The 25,393-nt window shown below is 34.2% G+C and overlaps 1 protein-coding gene across 1 annotated transcript in view; it reads left to right on the forward strand.

Annotated features, from left to right (window-relative positions):
- LOC125054788 (protein tiptop-like) overlaps positions 1–25,393 on the forward strand; it is a 219,479-nt gene that overhangs the window by 159,919 nt on the left and 34,167 nt on the right. The gene's annotated exons all lie outside the window — the stretch shown is intronic.

Below are 25,393 nucleotides of genomic sequence, written 5' to 3' on the forward strand. Positions count from 1 at the left end.
CTTTTATACAATTTTGAAATAGAAATAATATTATTTTATTGTTTGAAATGATTAACTATTCACACTCATTGTTCATTCATCTGATTGAACAAGAACTGAACGCATCACTATTACTTTAAATATGGCAACATTATTTTACAAAGTGACATTACCTACTGTCAGTTGGCTTCGTCTAATTAAAAATACGACTATAGTTTATTCGCAGAGGAACTTTGTTTCGGGTATGCAGTCCCCATACAGGCGCGGCTACGAGGCTTCGAAATAAATGACATATTCAATTATCAAAACAAATGTTGACATGATGAGATTCGTATACACAAATACGGGAGAAAAATCGATGGTAGCCACATTGTCCGACCCACAGCGACTTTGAGCTGTCAACTTTGATTGAATCAGACGCACGCAGACCTAATAACTGATAGATCTGACAACTATAATATGGTAGCCATTATAGTGATAAAATACTACAATATATTCTCCCTTTATATTATGGTAACTAATCTAAGACAAGGTAGGTTAAGAATATTGTAAATACAAATATTGAGATACTATATTCTTATTGTAGTTATTGGTAATAATTCGTCATGTTAAATAATACATTTACAAGAAACTATATAATATATAGAAAGCGTGACCCCACAGACACTAGATATTGCATCGAATGGCCTTTTAATTATGATTGTTCGTCCAAATCTCAATCTCGTAGAGTGAGTAGATTTTACAAACTCCACAATTGCTTCAGAACAAAGTTAAAGCAAGTGACCAAATAGCCAACAAAACATCAACCGTCTAGAAACATCGCCGGTTCTATCCTTTACAAAGGCACTGGGTAAATAAAGCGGCGGACAAAGACGTCCGTCTGTGCGCGACATCTGAGCGACGTGTGTCCCCCACGCCCCCCATCGCCCCCTTTGCCCCCCACCGATAATGATGTTAACTCGCCGCCAGCACCGGCCGGCTTTGTCGCGTTTTTGACTGCACGGCCAAGAAACCTTCATTAATATTGTTTTTATTGTGTAAATTAATTAAGGCAAGACAATGTTTTGTTTTGCTAATTGTTTGGCAGTGTACATTGTATATTGCACTGTTTATTACTTTTAATCCATTATGTAAACTGTAAAATTACAAAAAATCTAAAAATAAATATACTGTCGGCAGTTTTCAAACCATTTTTCTGTATTAAGTTTGACATATTTTACAGCGCCCAAGACCAAATTTTTACTTTAGATACGAATTATTATATGGATCAAAGCAATCAAACTGTAAATAATATTCAAAAAAAGGTAAATAAAAAAAAACACCTTAATTCATTATCCTATTTTTATTACCGAAGAACTACAATTATACAACTGTATAGATCTTCAAAAAGCTTATAATATAAGCATGACACGTAAATGTACGTATATCAAAAACGGTCGGTCCATTTGCGTCGTTTTAAGAAAATGTTTCATTCCACGTTAAAGTCGTGTATTACCTACTTAAAACTATTTTCATACTGAAAAATACAACAATTTCAACAGAATAACTAAATAAAATTTCGCAAAACAAAATTTCATCGCAACATCTAGTACACTCAGTTACGGAGCGAGTCGAGTATAAATTGTCTTCAAGAGCTGACCGCCCCCCTCACCTCGGGAGGTGGACCGCCCCCCACCCCCCGTTCGTCTTGCTTATGACTGACAGGCGGACAGCTTGAGTGATTGAGAGTGACTGGAGATATAATGCGCTCAGGCGGAATACGATACAGTCTACAAGATAGCATTGCGCTGGAAACTTTATACCATTATTACCTCTATGATAAAATAAATATAGGCGAGTTTCCTTCAACATATTTTACGTTATTGCATATGGAGGTTGTACTAAAAGTACGTTTTATAATTATTAATTATAAAACGTACGTGCTATATAATATATGTGCTAGGTGGCTAAAGTTCTTTGAGCAATATTTTAATAGCGTTTCAATTCCCGTAACCTCAAAAATGATAATATTAATACCTGCTTTTGTTTTACTAGCTCAACACATCTGCATTTTCGTGCGAAAAGTAATAATTATTCTGTAATTAAGTTGTTGATTCAATGTTCAATAAAACATGTATTATCCGTAGATTAATCGCTCCATAAGAAGCGTAGACAGACGGACAGGTAATCAGGTGTATGTGTCAGTTTCTTTGATGCGCCTTTGTTTCTGCCTTTTTGTTAGAAAAAAAGATTGTTTTTGTTCATATAATATTTTAAATATTTATTTTCTTTGGCTAATTCCTCGACTATATTGTCGATGCAGGTGTTAAGTTACTTATACAGATATTACATTAGGAAAATAGCATTTATAAAGTATGATTAAATATTGTCAACACCTTTTTGTATTCGATTTACAGAAAATTTTAGAAAAATCTCTTAAGCTTTTGTTCGCATTATTTCTTTGAAGTTTGTCTCTGTTATGTATGTTCATTCCAATAATAATTTGTTCAGTACCTGTCGTAGCCATATATTGGACAGTCAGTCAGGACAGTAATAACGTCTCTTCATTTGTATTGTTGCTAGGACAGTTGGTTAACTCTAAATCTGTGAAGATACAATAATAATCTACCGTGAACTGTCAACGTCTGTGTGATCACACAACATTTGGAAGGAATAACTTGGTTATTCTTAGAATGATTTAAAGAATGTGCCTACAATTCATATAGCCTTTGAATTGCTATCTTTGTGTGTGTGACACAACGAAAAACATGTCCAACACCGGCTCAAACTTTACGACTGAGCTGTGAAGTACCAGGCACACATAGCACATTAAAAGGTCGCAAATTATTGACCAATGCAAACCTTAATGCAATCATTGCGTCCTTATTCCTTGGTAATACGTTCTAAATTCCAAGATCAAGATACTCAAGGGTTATACGTAGGTGTGTAACAAGATGATGCTTCGACTATTTGATTCAGAATATATCGCTAAGTTGAGTTGTAAATAAGTGTCAACTGTCGGTTCGATTCCCGTGTTGTGTGGTATGTTTCGATACGACCATATAATGGATATAAGGAGAATTATTTAATGTTATTTATAAATGAATTTGTGGTTTCGCGGAGAGTGGGATTTAATCTTTAGAATTTATATTATTATCTTCACATTTGTCGTAGTTATCCAATAATAATATTTTTTGTGTTGTGTGGTGCAGGGGCACAAATATTATAAAAAGATGGTTAAAACCCTACCCATCTATGGAATTAACTTAAAGCTAATGCTTTGCATAATTGCAATACGATTTCATAGTTGTCAATATTGACAATGCGACAATGATTGCGATTAAAGCTCATTTCATAAAGTCATAACCGCCATGGTGTGCTACTAATACTGTGATATTCTTGATTAGTTTGTTATGTAAAGAAACATTTTTTGTGGTCTTGGATTAAATATATGATCAAATTAGATTTTCCTAATTAATAAACAAAAATATATTCCTAATATTCAATCATCTTGAATGTTATTAAAGATCAGTTTTTTTACTAAACATTTTAATATAAAATAATTATCAAAACGAGGCACGTTGAGTCTGTCAATCAGCCGCTGATTGAATCAGGGAGCGAGGTCAAAGGTCAATGCTACTATACAGTGTGTATAACTTCAGTAGTTCAGTTCAAAATAATTTCTACCATTTGTCGTGTCTACTCAAAATTAATCTAAAACGTACCAACTAAATTTGCATTATCTTTAAATAACTATAATACTTTTGGTTTTGGCCTCGGATTTCTATATATTAAGCCTGCCTGCCGTGCCTGACACGTAAACGAACATTGAGTGTAAGGCATGCATTCCTCACGATGTTTTCTTTCGTCGTATGAGTGTGTGAGTGCACATAGAAAGAAAATTACAGTGGCCGTGATTCAAACACATGACCTCACGGTTAAGAGCAGGCGAGGAACTACTATATTTATACGAATTACACAAACTAAATAAATATGTATGTGTTATATAACACCTATCTATAGCTCTAATATGAGTTCTATTAATCCGAATAAATCTGAGTTTCAAATACCATTTAATAAAAAACAAAGACGGCCTTCGAAATATTTATATTAAATACCACTATATACTTTATTTGCAATTAAACGATTTATTATTATTATAAACCAAAAAGCTAGCTCTATATTATTCAAAGCTTTGAGCAATTTTTTTTTATATAATTTTAAGATTACCAATTCGACTTAGGGTCCATCAAGAAGAGATCGTACCAATTTTTAAAAGGCCGGCAACGCACTCGCGAGCCCTCTGGCATTGAGAGTGTTAATGGGCGGCGGTATCACTTATTATGTAAGCCTTTTGCCCACTCTTCTAAAAAAACATTTATTTTTATCTAAGATACGTTTCTTACATTATCAAGCAATTTAAATACGATTGTCACTTGATAAAATATTATTGTAAGCACGTCAGACAATTTGTTGAACAGTGACCTTACATTACGCCCTCTTGATTCAATCAGCGTCTGATTGACAGCACACACTGTTGACCTACCGAATTGACTCGACCTTTTTTCATAAATTGATCGGAGACGTGTAGATTCTTGATAGAATAAACGTGAAATTTGAAATTTCGTTTTCGTCTACGACTGTTTTCCAAAATTAAATGTTAATTTAATTCATAGATTAATACTATATTATGTATGTTTACTAATACTTGTCCTTATTATAAAGGTGATGCATTTGATGATGATAATTACAATCTTGAATTCGTTACACTCGACATTGTTTTGTATTAATCTTAATACACCTTTTATATAAATGATTATAGGAATATCTAAGAATACTAGTTTAACCAAGTTAATGGCAAAGTTAATACTTGTCTGTCTGTCCGTGTTAGGTTGACGGCAGAAGACTTCCTGACGGCCGGCGCAGGTGGGATGTTAAGGTCGCGTATTATCATAGGCGAGGCGAGAGCGATATCTATACAATTTGATGGTGAAGTAACTTGTAGCTATGAAATTTCTTTTTCTCCAGAGCTACTGGAGCGATTCCTTCACAATTAAAATCGTACGTCCCTGATGAATCTAGAATGTTTTCAAAAGAGTTGTGTTAAAAATATCAATAAAAATATCAATAAAAATATCCTATATCTATCCAATTATTGACAATAGAGCAAAGTGAGGAACTACAGGATTTTTTTTTTTTTTAAAGACAATTCACACCAATTGACCTAGTCCCATGCTAAGCTGGTGAAGCTTGTGTTATGGGTACTAGGCAACGGATATACATACATATTATAGAAAGATAGACATATAAATACATATTTAAACACCCAAGACCTAAGCACAACACCAAATGCTCATCACATCGATGTTCGTCTCAGCCGGGGATCGAACCCGGGACCCATGGATTCGCAGTCAGGGGTACTAACCACTAGACCAATGAGTCGTCTTGTAGTTTTATAGAAGACATCTATGAAAATGTTTGGTATACCATATGTCTAATAACCATTCTTGCTAGTTTTGAATATTGTACAAAAAATTAATCACACAATTGGTATTAAATACGATTAAAAAGCCGTAGCTCAAATTTAGATAGCTAGTGATTAGAATTTATTATTACCCTTCCGGTTTGCTAATAACACACTATGTCCTTACCCGAATGCGCTGACGCATCGTACGTTTGAGTTGATTAAGGGCGTGTGCACGCGCAGACTGACAAGCAAATGTACACTTTATATTGTTAGACAAATTGCAACGGACTTATTATAAATTTAATGATAATTTATGTTTATATCCAGTACTTTATTAATAACCTTTATTTTATTAATCCATCTTTATAATTAACCGCCTCTGTAACTGAGTTACGTTGACTTATCCGCCCCATACAGCAGGATTCGATTCTTGGTGAAAGAAAAACTTATAGAATCAATACACTCACGCCCCAGGGAATTTTTCCTCGTCTTAATTAATAATTTTGTAAAACATTTTTTTTAATTCAACTCAGTGTCGGCTTATTAGTAACGTACAGTGGTCTTGGGATCGATAAATAAATAACTTATTTCATAATTGCAAAAAACAGTTTATACTAAGCTGTGAAATCTAACTTTTTGAATATTCCCATGCAATAAAATGCATGGCGGCTCTTATAAGGCGGCTGTGCCATTAATCGCATCATACGCGTTATCTACGATCGGGACTCGAACCCGCGCCCTCCGGCCTGTCGCTGATTGATGCGATGCGAATCTTGATGACGTCTTGATGCACCTCTCCATTGGATAGGGCTGTCACTTGCGAGTATTTATATAAATAAATCTAAACTGTTATACTTGCACATTAGTATAATTCAATTGAATAACAGCAATATAGTGGGGAGAAAAGCAAATATGCAGTGTTTTAAATCCAACTATTCAAAACAAGTAGAGAAAGCCAAACCAGTCGAAATCTTTTTCCGGACCTCCTGGTTGGACTGTGTGCCCATAATCTACCCAACTGAAGAGGTTCGCAATACTATACAAAATAAAATCTTAATATCTAATGATGGACAGCCCTACACAAGACATTCGCAAGATACGGTACAGATGAAACAAAGAGCAACAAATAACTATGATGCGAATGTTCGAGCCGTAATATATTAATATAAATTATATGTTTGAATGTATACATGTTTATTACATCGTGCTTAGCAAATTCGTTTACGGTACAAAGTTTTTGAATACTGCAAAAGTTATGCGTTTTATTCTATAGATCAAAATACTTAATTTATTGTATTAAAATATTATGTAGAGACGCAAATGCTGGCATGACATTTTTCAATATATAGGCAGCCGTTACCATAGCAACGTTATCACCTTCAATTCGGTTACCATAGTGACCATAATTCGATTTAAGATCATTACTTCCGTTAATCACATAGGTCGTTGACCCGAGACGCCGAAGACGTAACTCAAGTTCTCCCAAGAGCGCAGTACTAGCCGCCACGGTCTGCGATGCCTGAACAAGTGCCCATTTGCATTCTATGCTCTCTTGCATTTTACTGCATACACTTTTTAACCAAGCGGGAAAAAAAGTATTATGTTTCATTGATTTCTTAGGTATTCCTCAAGTATTACGTAACGCAATTTTAGGAGATTATTGACCCCCCTCCCCCATGTAACTCGCCGTAACGTTTTTTAGTACCCAAGTACAGTACTGTACCCAAGTATAGTAAAACGTTTCGTGACCACCTAGTGACTCTTCAGTTACTATTATGTGGTGTAAGTCGAAAATAATATTAACAATAACGTGTAATTCAATCCCCGCCCCGCATCGTAACGTTTTACAAAATGACCCCCCCCCTCCCAAAATTCGTTACGTAATACTTGAACGCTTCCTTATATCAGAACACAATAAATAAGTGTAATGTGTCGACCTTCCTTAAACCAATTGGCTTTGGAGTCAATAATACTCATTTGCTCAATTAAACATTTGGCATTTTAATTATTTCTTAAATTTTTCTTCCTTCAAACAGAATATGGCACCAAGTAAAAATAGTGGTTAGGCGCGTATGTCTCTACCCTGAGGTGCGTACAACGTCCAACTGGAAAAATCCTATACTTGCTCATACGCTCAACACTTAATCAACGTTTATAACCCAAATCTCAAAAAAAATCCAAATAACATAAACAGAAATTTGGGACCAGTTGCAGCGCCATTGATTTCTCACCGACCGTTGGTTACTAATACAGCTATGATTGACGTGAAGGTCAGGTTAAAACCATAATAGACGTCTTCATATCAAATGCAGGCTCTAATGAATTGAAATAACAACTATCAATCACTTTTTATTATTGTTATAAGGTTAACGTAGACATGCCCGTGTCTATTTTGTTGGTCTGTCGTCGCTGGTTCTTTGTCGAAAATAATTTATGTAAATATATCTGCTTTTTCCAATTATTTGGTCTTCACTGTAAGACTTTTACATCTTGTTTTTATTATTACCTGTTTTGTGTTATTTTTGTGATGTATGTTATGTTTTTTATTATACATATTTAATGACAATTTCTTAAAAAACAAGCATTTAAGTAAGGCTGCTTGTTGAGTACTCTCTGTCAAAACATGCGAGATCCTTAGAAACGAACTATGGTAGTTATAATAATAATAATCGTAAATAACTTTAATATTACCTTACAGAATATAATATTAATTATTATTATTACCTAGTAATAGATGAAACTATCAATTAATAAAATTATTTATTTATTTATATGTTCAAAAAAATATATAGGTAGACAGTTATATAACATTTCTTATAATTAAATAAATAAATAATACATTAGATATACAATGTTGCTACTGTGACCACACTCTGAACTTATAAAGATGTCTTTACGTCTACAAGTTTGCATAAAAACTAAAAAAAATATTTTACAGTTAATATACTTTTTTTAAATACTACTTGATATTACCTGCATAAAACGCTATATTCCGTAGACGTGTTTTCGGCTGAGTGAAATCGTCTCAAACAGATTTTAATATACTTGATATTTTTGTATGCAACCATTTCTTCTAAACAAAACATACCCTGTTGAACTTTCGTGTACTATTGGTATTGTGAATTAAAAGGATTTTAATCAAGGCGTGACTTTAGGGCGTGTAAGCGACAATTGCCAGGTTAATCAGAGTCGGGTTGTGTAAGGTCAGTGTTCGTGTGAGACACTGATCTGTCGAATGGTTTATCTGATCTGTGGTTTATTACCGAGACAGCATTAAAGAGGAATCTCATTAGGAAAACTTTTAAAGAACATCTTTGCAGCAATAGTGTATTGATATTACATCACTACGAAGGCTCGAAGGGCGTTTCCGGCCTTTTAAATTGCAAATATTTTATAGTATTCCACTTTCCTTATACACATATATTCACTTTAGTTCTACTTGCTGCCCGTGATTACCGCCTACCAGATATCGAATTCACGAAACAACTCTTGTAGTAATTTAACAAAGCCATTTTTAACAGGCAATAAATAGTATTCCTTTAATTAATAGTTTTCTATTTAAATTTAAACTAGACAAATACCTTTTGCATTATTAAAATAATATTGATATTTTTGAAGTTATACTTCTTTAGGCGCGATTCTCTCAAAATTGATGAGAGTGAAATTTTACGATGCGCGCGCAACGTGACACAAAATTAACAGAATGAAGTTACTGGCGCATATTGACCAGAATGACTCCTTTTCCAGTCTTTGATTATTTAATTGTAATTAATTATTTGCATGCAATCAAAGACTATTTTTAATAATGCCAAAGAAGTTTAACTTTTTACGCGTGTACTTAAGTACACGCACCCTTTTTTTTATTAAATAACAATTACATTTAAATATATTTAGGTAAACTTAAATATAATAATATATTAAGTACAATACAAATATATTAATTTCTAATATCAAAAAGTCTTAATACCGATCCACATTATTCAAATAGCCGTCAGACAATGAAGTGTAAGGTCGCGTTGAAGGTTTATTTTTGTAAAGCAGGTGTTAACGTACGCACGTCACTCGTTATGAATGGGATATTCACAGTGCTCGGACCTGGTGAGTGGTCACTGCTCATGTGGAGACCACTTATATATGTTATTTAGTTTATTTGAAATATACAATGTAATATATACTTCTGTAGTACCTGGAAAAACTTATGATTTTTTATTTTTTAGTGACTCACACCCATAATTATAAAGTGATTAAATTGCACAGTGTCTATCAGAGACACGTGTAAAACTGTGTAATTATTATAAGGGGGTAAATCAATACTATTGTACGATTATAATATTAATAAATAATAATAATACTATTATTGTACGAATTCACTTTTAATTATAGACTGTAAGTCTGTTTTCAAGAAGTTATAATCTCTAAGAATATACACGTTTGTTGTAATTATTGATAGTATAAATAGTCGTCAATGTTTTCTTTATAGACAAGAAGTTCTTCAAACCCATAAATACATCTTACACGCTATAAAATATAGTATCTATCGAGGAGGCGTTATAAGTTAATTAATATGAGTGTGTGATTAGCGGAAACTTACGATCTACCGTTATTTTTTTTTTAATATAGTATGAAATATCAATGAAAATATTAATAATTCATTTATATAAAAGAAGTACATTTACAAATATTCGTTTGAAAAAAGCTTATTCGAAGCTTATCAACGATTCCGTACTGTCATTTTTATTTTAAGAACCACTACAGAGCTAATCAAATAATTTATCAATTTTTAATCCATCAATAAAAATCTTAAATGGCTACTTAATGCGTTTGTGCAAATTTAAAGAATGCGCTTCAAAAGCTCTTAAAACAATAGCCTGAAAGTGAGTTTTCCTTTGAACACTAAATTGAAAAGCTCTGTCAATAAAGATTAAGTGAACTCTGAGTGTCAAGTTACGTTGGACGTCAGTCGTTGACAAGTGATTGACAGCGGTCTCAGAGACCGTAAAGAAATACGACAGTGACGGGTTTAGTATGGGCTTTATTTGTTCCCGTTGAATTATCTCCTTGTTAATTTTATTGGACGTCTGATCGATTCGTTTTTTGTTGCTGTTTATAGATTTTTAATGATGTTGTTGGTTAAACTGCTTTTTAAACCGTAAAGCTACTGTGCCAAGGACTCAAGGGGTTAGTTTTAACTTAAGTAAAGTGAATAGTAATAATTAATTTCAATTACATCATATTACAAATTGTAATTATAAAATTGTGTCTATTTTGAATGTAGAATGTGTCAACTGTGCTTCGTAATGCATTAAAGATTTTATTTCAACATTTTACAACATTGAATTAATTACATTTTCATTTAGATTAATAATTCTTTTCTTCACATAGGTGGATTCCATTCAGTTTCGAAACATTTCATAACAAACATGTTGCATTGTCAGTAGAATGTTGGTGGTTTAAATCCCGCGAGAGTGGTATTTGGCACGCGCTGGACCACCGTCGACGTATTCTGTTGAATGACGATCTACGATTGATGACTGACAGATGTGTGGATATCAAAAATGTGTCAATGACATTGCTTAGGGTTAATTTTCATCATTCGTGTGAATATCTAACGTGCCAAAAATCTAATACCACTATTTTTGACGTGACAACGTCTTATAATTCGATGGAGCCGGCTGCATGCACCAAAAAACATGATGCATGCGGCGTTACCTCGCTCTGAGGCGTTCCATTTAATGCTTGAAGTGCAAGCGAGAGCGCGGAACGAGCGACAAAGAGACACAATCGGCCTCCGCGTTCGGTAGCGTTCGTAAAAAAATTAAATAATTGCATTTATGCGTACAAATAAATGTAACTTGATTAATTCAATTGTGATTTCCATTTACCTGCTTCAATCCATACAAAATATCTATCAAATAAAATTAAAATTTCCTTTTGAAAAATGCAACCATTCCATCAGTATTTTCTTATGACGTTGTCACGTTTAACTATCGTCAGTAAACCGACTTTACAGACTGCCGATTTTTTAAATGTATTAGGCATTTTGTCCCATTTAACATCAAAATAGTAGACTTCTCGGAAGAATCGACCACACAACTCGCTGAGTGCTGTTGATATACGAGGCGGGGTGATGTCTGACAGTTGACGAAATATCTCTCCACTTTTGATGTCCTCATGATGACGTGTTGACTCACGTAAATGTCACTCTACAGACTCAACTTTTTGAAAATAGAACGGAACGCAAGTACGTCTGTAGTCTGTACTCGATAGCTTCGTTAAAATAAATCATATATTTAATTTATTTATAACGCACCAGTAAAATAATGCGAAACTGAATTTAAAATATAAAAACATGAATAGTTATATACCCTCAGTTTAATGTAATTTCTATAATAATTTATTTCTTTTAACAAAGCTATTTGTGAAGAAAAGTATTATCCAAAAGGCTTTATTATACAGCAATCGTGAACAAAGGAGGCAATGAATGTTGATGACAGTCGATCACCGAAACAGAATGCAATCGCAATAGCAATATCGGCAATAACATAAGAAATGCCAGCGATCCGCATTAACGGGCAGCCGACCGTCCCAATCGAAGGAAGCCCTCGTCATTTCTCCGATTTTCGCGGCACGTCCGAGACGTAATAAGCGGACGTCCCCGGTCCGTCAGCGGGAGGAGGCCGGGGCAAACTGGGATGGGGCATCGTTGGAGTTAATGAAGTTTTCTCCGCCGCGATTCCCACAGGTCGTCACATGCGGACTGAGTTTGCGGCACATATTGTGCACGTCGCACTATGGCCAGATATTGCCCGGGTGAAATGTTTTAATAAGCGCATCCCGGATAACGGAGCCTAGCGTTATTCGCTCTTATTAATGTCTATTGTTTGGAGTTTTGCGTTATTGTGTCTGTATTGACGGGTTTTATCTGACGCCATCTGTGCGTTATTAAGATATTTGATCGGCTTGTTCTGTTGTTGTAACACCAAAATTACATCGTAAATAAATGGTCATGATTATACTTCTTTCTGATATACGTAAAAAATTTGTGCACAATAATTATAGGTAAGCGTTTTATTAGAAAGACCGAAACTTGTACTCAACTTGCTTTTGAAAATACTCAACTGTAAACGAAAATTATAAAGTTAAATATAGAGTACAAGATGAAGCATTTATTCTAAACTGTGCAATTCAAAGTTATGCACGTTTCGACGTCCACGCGTTCGGATTGAATCGCTCGTCCAAATTAACAAACTTCGCCATTCCACTGCACCCCGTCTCCCCTTTACAGTTTTGTTTGTTTTTCAATTCGATTTTTATGTACTCGCTTAATTTTGTTACATTTAACTTGTAATATGTTAAGTTTTAAAGTCTAAATACTTTTACATTAATGCTGACAATTCTTTTGTTTTTAATTGATTTCAGGAGATTATCAGATTTATCTGAAAGTGATATTGTTGGTTATATATTAATGTTATAAGTGATTCCTATGGGTTTTTTATTTATTTTGTAATCCTACAGCTAACATTACATATATATAACAAAAAACAATTGTACTAAAGATATAGCCAAAGATGGAATACATAATATACCTATACGAAAAGGTTCTAACCTTTACGAAAAGAAAAAATCAATAAAAATAATATATACAACTAAGTTATATAATGTTTATGTATCCTACCAGCTGTTAGTCTGGGCCTCAGGTTTATTTATCTGTTTCATGATCATTTGATAATATAATAGGCAAGTAGGTGATTGACACACGCCGTCGACTTTTTAATTCAAAGACGAGCCGGTTTCCTCACGATGTTTTCCTTCACTGTTCGAGCTAAAATTAAATGCGCACATAGAAAGAAAGTTTATTGGTGCACAGCCGGGGATAGAACCTACGACCTCAAGCATGAGACCTCGCACGTTGTCTAACACTGCTCCCAAAAAAAGCTCAAAGTTCGTCTAATTTTAAAATAAAATGAATCGAGAAATGCTTATTTAGATTTTATATAAATTTTAGCAATTTAGGAAAATAGTAAGGTTATTGAGAAGACAAAGTTCTAATAGGTAATAAGAACGTAAATGTAACGATATCCACTCTTCGTAAGCTACACTAGTCAGTAGTAAATTGAGATCAAATAAACAGAACTATTAATCGTGTATGAGCCAGTATTGACCCCCCGTATTCCGAGGGGAGTGCATTAATGACATTTTTCACATGTTTCTTACTCAGATCACAGGTCAAGGAGGGTTGTCTGGGGGCGAGGGTGGCAGGGGGAAAGGGGGTTGAGGTGCGGACGTCTCGCGTCAATCAGTCGATGCAGACGTGAGGCGCATGCTAGCCTTTTTCGATAAGTTCTGATTATTTGCGAATGTCTTATTAGCTATACTATCATTCTATTGCGTAGATATTGTTTATCAGGGTGCTTTATGGGCGTAACAAGTTTTGATGCTTTCATTATTTTAATTAAGAGCAAATGGAGCGTGATGCTAAGAGCACTTTAGCCTGTAGCTTACCTTCCATACATTGCAGGCACCTGTCTTGCTATATGTAAAAGGGATTCAACCATCTCGCATGGTAGTCTTAGATTTCTTTACTCTGGCAACCTGGACGACTGCTTTTGTCCTATTATGCGACGAAGTACTAAATAAATAAAAATAATACCAGTCTAACAAAGAACTTCTAGACAGATGACATATACAAGACTTCCTACATATATCGTTATTTTATAGAACAGGGAAAATGGGCAGGAGGCTCACCTGATGTTAAGTGATACCGCCGCCCATGGACACTCAATGCCAATGGTCTCGCGAGTGCGTTGCCGGCCTATTAAGAATTAGTACTCTCTTTTCTTGAAGGACCCTTAGTTGTATTGGTTGGGAAATACTTCAGTGGGCAGCTGGTTCCACATTGTGGTGGTGCGCGGTAAAACTGCCTTAAAAATCTTAATCTATGATTTCAGGCCACTCATTTTAGTATTTTGACTACTTCTACTACTTAATGTAAAGTGCTTATTACTTAGTAAAAGTAATAAACTACATAAGTTTATAGATTGAACTTGTAGATCGAAAACGAGTTTTCTACAAAAAAACAGCATTTGCCAGCCCTCGATTGCAAAACTTGCAAAAAAATACCGCACAGGTAGTTCGTGCCATCTGTACTCAAAAATGATTCCAAGGACGCATGAAAAAAGAACGAAACCGATCCGTGATCACTCGAAGCCGTTGTGAATGAGTGACTGAATGAATGAGTGAGTGGTTTGGCTTGGGACACCAGTTGATCGGGCATGATGCGCCCGTGTTCGTCAAAGTCAACGTAAATGACACGGGTGGGGTAGAGCTGTATTATTATTTTATTATCTTAGATAAGAACTTTATGCAATGCTTATAAGTTTGTTGGTTGAATCAACAAGTCGTGATACTTCTATTGTTGATAATTTGTAATATGTAAATATAACGAAATTATTATAAGTGTATAAAGCATTATTCATACATCCAACTTCCAATGGTACATAGATTTGTACACAAAATTTGTCACGAATACAGTATAAAGAGAGCGTGTCACAAATCGTCCGCACTGTTTCATGTCTCCTTTTTTCGCAACACGGGTTATCGAATGCATTAAAATACGCGACAATAGTGGTTGTGTAAATCAAAAGGCCATAAAACGCCACAATTCGACCGGGCGACTCCATGGAAGCGCTGTGCTTGATTTATACGATCGTCGGTGCGAACGTACCTCACGGCTCGGCTTTTTTTCTCCGCTTTATTGATGGTGCTCGGTTAAAAAGTGGCCAGGGCGGGCCGGCTAAGCGAGCGACGTCAGAATTTGTAAATGATTTTTCATCCGACTCATCCCGCGTTTTCGAGCCATTTGTCAGCGAGTGAAAAAGATGCATGTACGCGCTATTTTTTTATTTTTTAGGCTTTTACGCGACTCCATTGACATGTGAAACTGTGTTAGCGTCGATCCAGTTTATAAATCTGCCGGCTTTTACCCTTTCAATCTTTTAATTCGACGTTTTTGTTACATTCAAATAGATTGTTTGCTAACATTGTTTGTATTTTTGTAGTTTACTATAATTATCAATCTCGATACTGAAACTAAAGAACTTTAAGGAATTAGGGTTTTAAAAGAAATTGCTATATCTAAAAGCCGTCGTTTACTTATAATCTTAATATATATAAATTACGTGTCACGCTGTTTGTCCGCTATGGACTCCTAAACTACTGAACCGATTTAAATTAAATTTGATCGATGATTGATTGTGTGTGGTTTGATCTAACTTAAAACATAGGATATCTTACATCTCAATTTATACCCGCAATATTATTTTATTGCAAATTATTTGTTAATTATTTGATAGTCACAATTCTAACAGATGGCGCTGTGTTGAAAGTACCAACGTTTCACATAAGCTACAATTTAATGGCATTACCACCAAAAAAGCATGGTGGCCATGACTGGTGTTCTCCTACCGTTTCCCTTGTACAGTTTACTACATGTAATATAACAAAAACCTTAGCCACAGCAACCCTTGGCCGAGTCTGCTAGTCAAATATGTATTATAATGTCACATTAAAACCAATTCAAAAATCGCCTTTTTATAATTAAAAATAGTTTATGACAGTGAGCATACAGTGTTGTTTAATTCCCTTAAACACTTTTAATTAATGTTTTCCTGTTGCTTCAGAGATATCTACGATTTGGTTCTGATGTCGTCTACAAACGCTTGTAAACTTAGTATCGACTACGGGCTTATTAAATAAAATTAATATTAAAAATATAAACCAGCCTCGCAGTGATTGAAGAATCCCACAAAAATGTCGGCCAACAGTTTGACGCCAAACCGCAAAGCCATTTATTTAGCACTATTTACGTGAAAACTGAGTTTTACGAGTCCAACGCCACGCGAACAACCCAACACGGCTTTTATTTTATTTATTATCTATGATAAAATTAAATAAGACTTTAAAAAACAATCATGTGGCGCTACAACTGTTTAGGTCTGGGCCTCAGATTTCTGTATCTGTTTCATGATTACTTCTAATCTAATAGGCAAGTAGGTGATCAGCCAGACACGCCGTCGACATTTTGGGTCTAACGCAAGCTGGTTTCCTCACGATGTTTTCCGTCACCGTTTAAACGAACGTTAAATGCTCACATAGAAAGAAACTACGACCTCAGGAATGAGAGTCGCACGCTACTAGAAAATTAATAAATTTAGATTTTATTCACTGATATTTCGTAAAATTATATACAATCATTTTATACGTTCATTACGAATATATAAGAATAATGAACAGTCCACTAGGACCACAACAATATCTTGCGCATTTTCATGAAATTAACGACTCTATTTAAAAAACGGAAGACGATAAACATACGAAAAGGATGTAATTAAAAATGCAGTTGCATAAAGATGCACATTCCTTTCAAATGCAAACCATCGGAAGCATCGTGCTTACAACAAAAAACGTTGATAATTATAGTCATTTGAGCAATAATATAAATAAAATGAAAATTGCCTTTATTTCGGACAAGTTCCATACATAAAATAAATTTAAAAAAAAACTTAATTCTGTTCGCCAATCTTTACAAAGGCCTCCAGACTCTTCCATTCTCCCTTTTATCGCCCGACTCTACCAAACCTGTCCATTCCTTTTTCAAATTTTTGGGTACCAACTCATTATAGCATTCGACGACTCATTGGTCTAGTGGTTAGTACCCCTGACTGCGAATCAATGGGTCCCGGGTTCGATCCCCGGCTGAGACAAACATCGATGTGATGAGCATTTGGTGTTTTGCTTAGGTCTTGGGTGTTCAAATATGTATTTATATGTCTACCTATCTATAATATGTATGTATATCCGTTGCCTAGTACCCATAACACAAGCTTCACCAGCTTAGCATGGGGCTAGGTCAATTGGTGTGAATTGTCCAATTTAAAAAAAAAAGCTTTGATGTACAATACCAGTTGTCAGGACCATCTATCTCCACTTGTCCTTTCGACTACTCTTTGTTTCGTCCTCTATCCTTGTATTTTTGCTAGGGATTTCTAAGCCTATCTCTTTTGTTTATATTTATTCAAGACAAACCTATTTTTTTTTTATTTGGACATTGTTGACCTGCCCAAGTTTGGCAGCCGTATTTCAATACTGGAAGAAATCGTATAGTTTTTTCTTGATGATACCCGTGTTGTATTACATTACGTTTTTTAGTGACCAATATTTCTTCCGGACTTTTCCCATTCAAATGAATTCATCTTTGGAACTTAGGAACGCGAAGGAGCATATATATATCTATGTTACTAAAGGATGAATATAGGGTGCTTTAAAGTTGCGACAGTGGCGATCCAGTTCACGGCAGGGACAAAAGATCGACAGAATATTATATAAACTTAGTACAATAGATAAATAGTATATAGGTTTCCAAGAGTTATTAATTATTGTTACCTAACCGTGGTTTGACACTGTGCAAATCATATTTATATTAACACTCACACAAGGCACAACCTGAAGGCTATCGAATGCGTTGCCGGCCTTTTAAGAACCGTACCAGGCTCTATTCTAAAGTCTTTTGAAATTCGGAAATACTTCGATGGGCAGTTTCACATAGTAAATATTAATGACATACTTGTCAAGAACAAAGTGATTTTAGTAACTAAATGTTGATAGGAGCTTCGGAAATTATACTGAAACAAATTTAATTACCATAAACACAAACACAGACACATACTTATGCTGTGGGAGACGTTTTTAATTTAAAGAAAAAATACGCAGTTACAAATGACTAATGTATAATATTAGTAATTACCGTTTGTCATAAACATTTAAACGATATGTGTTTAACTTGTCACACAAGATGTTACAAATCGCAAGTTTACAAAGCGCGACTAAATAATCGCGAGTATAGCAGCCCGTTAACACGGTTAATAATAGGCTCCTTACCCCCGCCTTATCTGCAGTATTAAACCATAAAACATTATAATTTACTACCCCACGTCGGGGCGCGCTCAGTGCTGTTCAAACTGTTGCAACTATTACCCCTCCCTGCAGTCTTGTAATTACTAAAGTATATATTTTTTAATAATAATAAGTATAGTGGTGCGAGCAAGTGTCACTAGCGAATATATATAATATTTTAGCCATTATAGCTATTATTTATTTTAGATATAGCTGTATGTCTCTCGTATGTTAAAAAATTACTGCAGTGGGTGTTTTTAAACGTATGCTGTTATTTTTGGCACGAGCAAGTGTTACTAGTGAATATAGGAAATTCTATTTCACAATCGTAGTTCGAAGACGCACTTAACTGAAAGAGTTTAGTCAGAATCAGAGTCGACACCTAGCTGTAAGTATGTCTCTCGTAAAAACGTATTTATGTGGGTTTTTTTAAAATTATTTTTGGTACGAGCAAATGTTACTTACTAATATAGATAAAATCTATTTCACAATCGTACTTCGAAGTCGATCTTAACTGTCAAGTTTAGGGTCAGATTGAGAGTCGAGAATTAGCTGTATGTCTCTTGTACGTCAAAAAATTACTGCAGTGGGTTTTATTTAAAAACGTATGCTGTTATTTTTATTACGAGCAAGTGTTACTAGTGTATATAGATAAAATCTATTTAACAATCGAGGTCGCGCTTAACAAACAATTTAGGGTCAGATTCAGAGTCACGACTAAGCTTGTAAATCAAAAACTTTGTGGATTTACTTACATACACGTAACTTTACGTCACCTAGGTCTTGTAACGTATAAGTGCTATGTTTCATTCGACAAGTTATCACATTTAATCTCAAAATTAAAAAATATCTAGATATCAGTCACCATGGTCATAATATAAATTAATTACATAATAAATTTATTTAGTTTAGTTTTATTGAATATTTGTAAAAATCTAATTTTTATTTAATTTGAATAATAATAAATTGTAGAAATATAATTAAAAACAATGAAATTTTTTATTAAGTCATAATATATTCTATTCATCGCATAATATTGAAATCGTTTCGGTAACTAAATAACTCAACACAAATGAAAATATACCTCTTAGAAGTAAATTGTAACAAAAACAAATAACCAGCTCGTGTCATCAACAGGCGTATAATAACACTACTTAAAATTAACGACATAACAAGATTCCCAAACACATTGTCAAAATGAAATTAAACGCACTTGTTTATATTCTATTAGACCCAATATGAGTATAACATTTCATGAGGCTTCATTACCCCTTGGTGATTCCCCTTTGCCGTAATTTGAGAACCGCTGGCGCGATACTTAAAAATAACGAGATCTAGCAAATATTGTAATATTTAGTGGTGGCTACGTTTTTGCCGATGTCGATAAAACCCCTGTTTGCCTTCCATCGGTAAGCGTCACATCCCTAAGTTAACGCCCCCTTAATGGTTATTGTTGGGTTAGAATTAGTGATGTCTGTTCGTTATATTTTAGGATTACGTGTGTTTGTTAATGTTAATTTTGTTTGAATTGCAACTCGTTATAATTCGCCCTTTGTATGTGGCGATAAACTCAAAACTAATTGTCTTAAAATATTGTTTATTTATTATGTATGTTCAATTTTTTTTTTAATTTTACCCTACATAATATTAATAATTAAATTTGGTCCTGTACCTTTAATGCTGGCAGCATTTCCTCACTGTATTGCGATACTTATTCGTTGAGTGATGAAAGCACCAGCTCAGATAAGTTCAGCGGAATAAACAATAATTTGAGTTTTAAAAGTAAAACTATTTCTCTCACACCACACATCATTGAATTTACTTAGAAATTGAGCCCCGATTTCACCACCTTTTTAACGTTAAACTCTGTGAGCAGCGTTAAAAAAAGCGATTCAAGGTTAAATATTTGTGTAAGTAGTCCAAATGCCTTATACTTGTACCATACCGATCTCTTTATCGAACACAGTTTGCGGAGATTACAGTTAATCTACTGATTGTTACAGTATTGATACAGGAACACGTAATCTACTGCTAATGTTTATTTTGATTTTGTAAACTTTCTTATCAACCTGTTATGAAATTCTTTGTCAATATGCCTGTATCGTTTAATATACTTAATGCCTTCGGATTTCTGATTGTATCTGATATTCTTATTGTGTTCTCCCATAAATGAGCCCCATTGATAGTGTTCGCAGTGTATCGCGTGCGATGGATCATCTATTGTTTTGTAATTTCGGCGTAATGCACGAAACCCCCAGAGTAAAAACATTAACTAACTAATGCATATATGTATAGCAAAAAATCTTAAATAATTTTAATTAAAAAAGTTTTAAATAATTTAAGTTTACATTTTTAAACATAAATTATTCCAAGAAAAAATACTATTTATAGCTATAGGTAAACTTTATCTATAAAATATAGAATTAACACAAGGTGCAATATCTAAGCCTTATTTGTTCACTGCAAATTATATGTCCAAAATTATTCCAATTTAAATTTATTAAACAAGTTCTATCTTTTATATTTATTTGTTATTCACGAAACAGTTACTATTACCTATACATAAATAACCTACTTCCCTGCAATGATATTTTACAAAAACTTTAATCAAAATCTGATTAGTCATTCAAAATTTTCTAGAGACTAACGGTTACACACGTGCAGAATGAAATTCTAATCAGAACGCTAAAATCAATATGAAGCAAAACTAAATTAAAACGTAGTTACATCGCGTAAAGATGTATCGGAATCCTTGCAGTACGAATGTGCAAGGTGGTGTGAAAATGGAATTAAGGAGGGGGAATGCAAAGGAATCGACCCGGGGGGCTAAAACGTCCCCGACCGGACACTTTGAACGAATTATGACGGTCATTATTAGAGCGTGGACAGAATTAAATTGCCCCCCTCCCAACATATAACCCCCTCCCACCCGAGCATGCCCGCATAATGATACCTGTCCGATACCCGTGTACTTATCTTAACCCTGCGAGGGTTTTTTATGAGTAACAAGTTTAAAAGGGTTAAGATTGTATTTGTTTTTTTATCTGCAGTAGCCGATTTAATGAGAATGTTTTGATAGTTTTTCGATATACATCTGAAAATACGTCATCTACCGACCTAAGTGAATTGAATTTTTTGCTCATTGTCCATGCCCATGGTCACCCATTTTTACTGGCTGCGTTGCTGGCCTTTGAGGGAGGAGTACACTCTAACTTTGAATAGTTGGAGGTCGTATCTATCAGGGATACTTATATCGTATATTTTATTATATAGCGGAGCAATGGCGTTGCTGTCATTGTCATTATATGTCACTGAGCTTATAAATTGACAACGTCAAAGCCAAAACAGTACAAAATCGTAAATACTAGTATTTGCAAAAATAGCTTGATCATTAAATTAACGATTTTCAAAGGGTGATAGTAATAGTGATTCCATACTAATTTCTTATGTCAGAGCAATTGCCCTACTGTCAGCTGCCATTGTCATTATGTCACATAGCTAACCCTGAATGTTATTGCATGTGAGACGAATATATTTTGTTGCACACTGGCTGAATTCACAAGAATTGCATTATTTATAATTAGTTATAAAAGGGTTAAGGTTTTTGTTTATATTATATTTTTAGTTTCATTTCTATATTAATAATTAAGACACCAATATAACAACAGTACATAAAATTAGCAAACATTGCTTAGGATCATAAACAAAGTCAGATAGTAAAATAAAATAAACTCTGATTGATTGTTTATGTAAATCTATCAAGACTTGCTTCATCGCCACAAAACAGACACAACCCTATCTTTCTCATACCCTACTTGCTTCGAACAAATAATTTTAATCCAACTCATATGCAATAACTCAAGGAAAATGACAATTTAACCCGTTCCTGTGTGCGTCTGTGTGTCTGTGTGTCGTTATCAACACGTGTACGTAGAATTAAGTTTGATTTATACGTCTTTATATCGTAAATGGATTAGGGAAGGGCCCTAATGCCCCTTTTATGGCCATAATTGTTGGAGGCATCTGACTTATGTTTGTTAATCAAAATGGGCCTTGACTTGCGCCTTGTAGTACTCCTCTTATCGTGCGCAGGTTTTTTATTAAATCAACATGACGTTTTATAATGCTCAAAGACACCATGACTACCAAAATATTCCTGATATGAATGCCCTATACTGAAAGAAAATTCATTGTTTGATGAATCTACTCTTTGATAAAGCAGGCAGTTAAAGAGTCTATGAAATTGAGGTTATGTTACCAAATTAATTAATATGTGATTTATGCATTAAATACATCATAGTAATATTTAATAATTCGTTTTAGTTTGACATCCAACTAATTAATTTTTTATTTGTTTCAGGTATGTACACGACTGTAAGCCTTTCAAAGAAGTAATCCGTACGACGTACACTGGTAAATATCATAATAAAAAACGTAAAACATATCTGAACTGAACCAGTAGCAGATAAAAGTAACTCACATTTCATAAACTGTTCATTACACTCCTTTTTTGGTCGGTCGTGTCTGACTCGGCTACTGCACGACGCGGTCAGATCTCAGAGATTGCTTGGATGAACAAAGATAATCATTTATTGTTTATGCTCGGTTACTAGAAACTAGACTACCATAAGCATTATAATTGCGAAATTACTAACCGCCTACATAGGGGTTTACGCACATTACCTAGGTCTTGAGGTCGACTCCTGGTGAACCATATAGATAGTTATTTAATTATATAATAATACGTTTCGAGTAGACATGTACGACCTCCGTGCCAATATGATATCAAAAGGAAGATTGATCACCTATATTGACACGAAATTGTTTTTACTTCTGAATAAAATATTAATTATTATGAAATTAATAATAATTTTATTTATTGCCAAAAACAAGTAAAACATACAGGTATCCCAGGCTCTTGATGTCGTGAGAACTGTATTTCTAATTACAAAAATTTTAATAAATATTAAATTTAATAATGAACCAAATTAACTAAAATAAATATTAAAATAATTTAATCTACTCGTAACTATTATTAACTTGATAATATACTGTACATAATAAAACGTCACTTATTTTTAGCGGCTATACTAAAATAAATATACAGACTATTTGATTCAGGGAAAAAGTAACATTCAAATTAGAAATTTCGAAATCGACCCAGTAGTTTTAATCTTAAAATCTTTCGTCTCCGCAAAATATGTTTAAGTTTAGTGTAGTTTTAACAGTAATAATGTATAGACAATTATTTTAAATAGGCTAGCAACGTCTTGAATAGCTGTTCATTGCAATACAAGGGCTAATGATTATTTCGATGCCCTAATGAATCAGGATTGAGCTGTGTGTGTGCTGTTTATTCAAATGAGTGGTTCTTGTTCACCTGATTAAAGCAATGGACTCGCTGCCTACACGCCTAGTCGTATTGTTAACGTTTTCTTAAGACAAAGCCATTTTATTCAACGTGCATTTGGAAATTCAGACTTCGGTTATACTAGTATAATAATACCTTCAACTATATTATCAGTAGTAATATATAAAATTCTCGTGTCGCGGTGTTTGTGGTTAAACTCCTCCGAAACGGCTTGACCGATTTTCATGAAATTTTCTGTGCATATTGGGTATAACTGAGAATCGGATAACATCTATTTTTCATCCCCCTAAATGTTTAGGGTTTTAACCCCAAATTTTTTTTTTTAGATAAAAAAAAATATTTTTATTTTTTTTATGATACAGCATTAAAAAATACATACAACCCCTAATTTTCACCCCTCTACGATCAACCCCTATTTTTTATTATAAATGATATACATGGCAAAACGACGTTTGCCGGATCAGCTAGTGAGTTTATAACATTTATACATAACATTAACGGTAATTTTTCCTCAGAAAAATATCTAGGTTTTGTCTAGAAATTAACAAGATTCTGCTTCAATCTATGACGTTTATTTAAGGCTAATTGGTAGTCGAGGCACATTTGCGTTTCATGTAGATATAAACGAGTTGGTTTAGTTTAATACTAATGCGTAAAGGTATGTAAAACGTTAAAGAACTTGTGAACTGTAACTGAATTACGCTTTCCAAAAAAGTTTCCAGCAAAGAATTCCAAATGGAATTAAGTTCCCATACCTACATATTCCAATTAGTAATGTTCCCTATTCTTGTCACAGGATGACCTCCCCTTGCTTCATTTGCAGTCTAAGTTAAAATCAATTATGTCCGCGATTGTTTCGTTAGTAGAAGCAAATGTTTTCCATCCCTCTTACACCCATAAGCGCCATCTAGTCCCATCCCTCTCCCACCTCTTTATATTCTGTGGACGAACTGTCTCGTTGCGGATTTCTTTTGATGAACTCAGTCTTGTGATTGTGTGCATTTTGTTCATTTGGTGCAATGTTTTTACTCCCGCATCGACTATGTTAATTTCAAAGCTCTACGAATAAAACTAACGAAAAATACTGCAGTCTAATAAGTCTGTAAATTTATAAAGACCCGCACTGGGTATGAATCAGGCATTGGTTTTAAGGCAAGTCTGTACTGTCTTTTCCTTCAACGTACCCAGGAAATGTATGTAACGAAAGACAAAACTATGGATCATTTCGTTTGGTTCTGATTGGTCAGACGGATTGTGAAACACCATAGTGCCTTGACCATGACAGCTATAAGTTGAATTTTTAACTGTAAAAGCGTAGTTTAGTTTATGTGAGTAAATAAATACTTTTTTTGACTATTTTGTCTTTTATCCATGGCATTTTCTTGGCTGTTGATGTTTTTATAGGAATCGTATAAAAACGTATGTATATAATAAAATTATGCTGGTTATCTCATATATTAGCATACTATAGGTTTCTATATTCACATTAGGGCATATAACGGACAGTAATAAGTCACGGAGTGCCAAGAGGCACACACAGCTCTCCCAAAGCCTCCCTCGCCTTATTGAGGCGTCTTGATGCAGTCCAGGCCAACACAGCCTGCATACTAATTTATCAATTATCGGCCGGACGTTGATTTTAAGTA

The sequence above is a fragment of the Pieris napi genome, chromosome 12 (genome assembly GCF_905475465.1).
Source record: "Pieris napi chromosome 12, ilPieNapi1.2, whole genome shotgun sequence".
NCBI lineage: Eukaryota > Metazoa > Arthropoda > Insecta > Lepidoptera > Pieridae > Pieris > Pieris napi.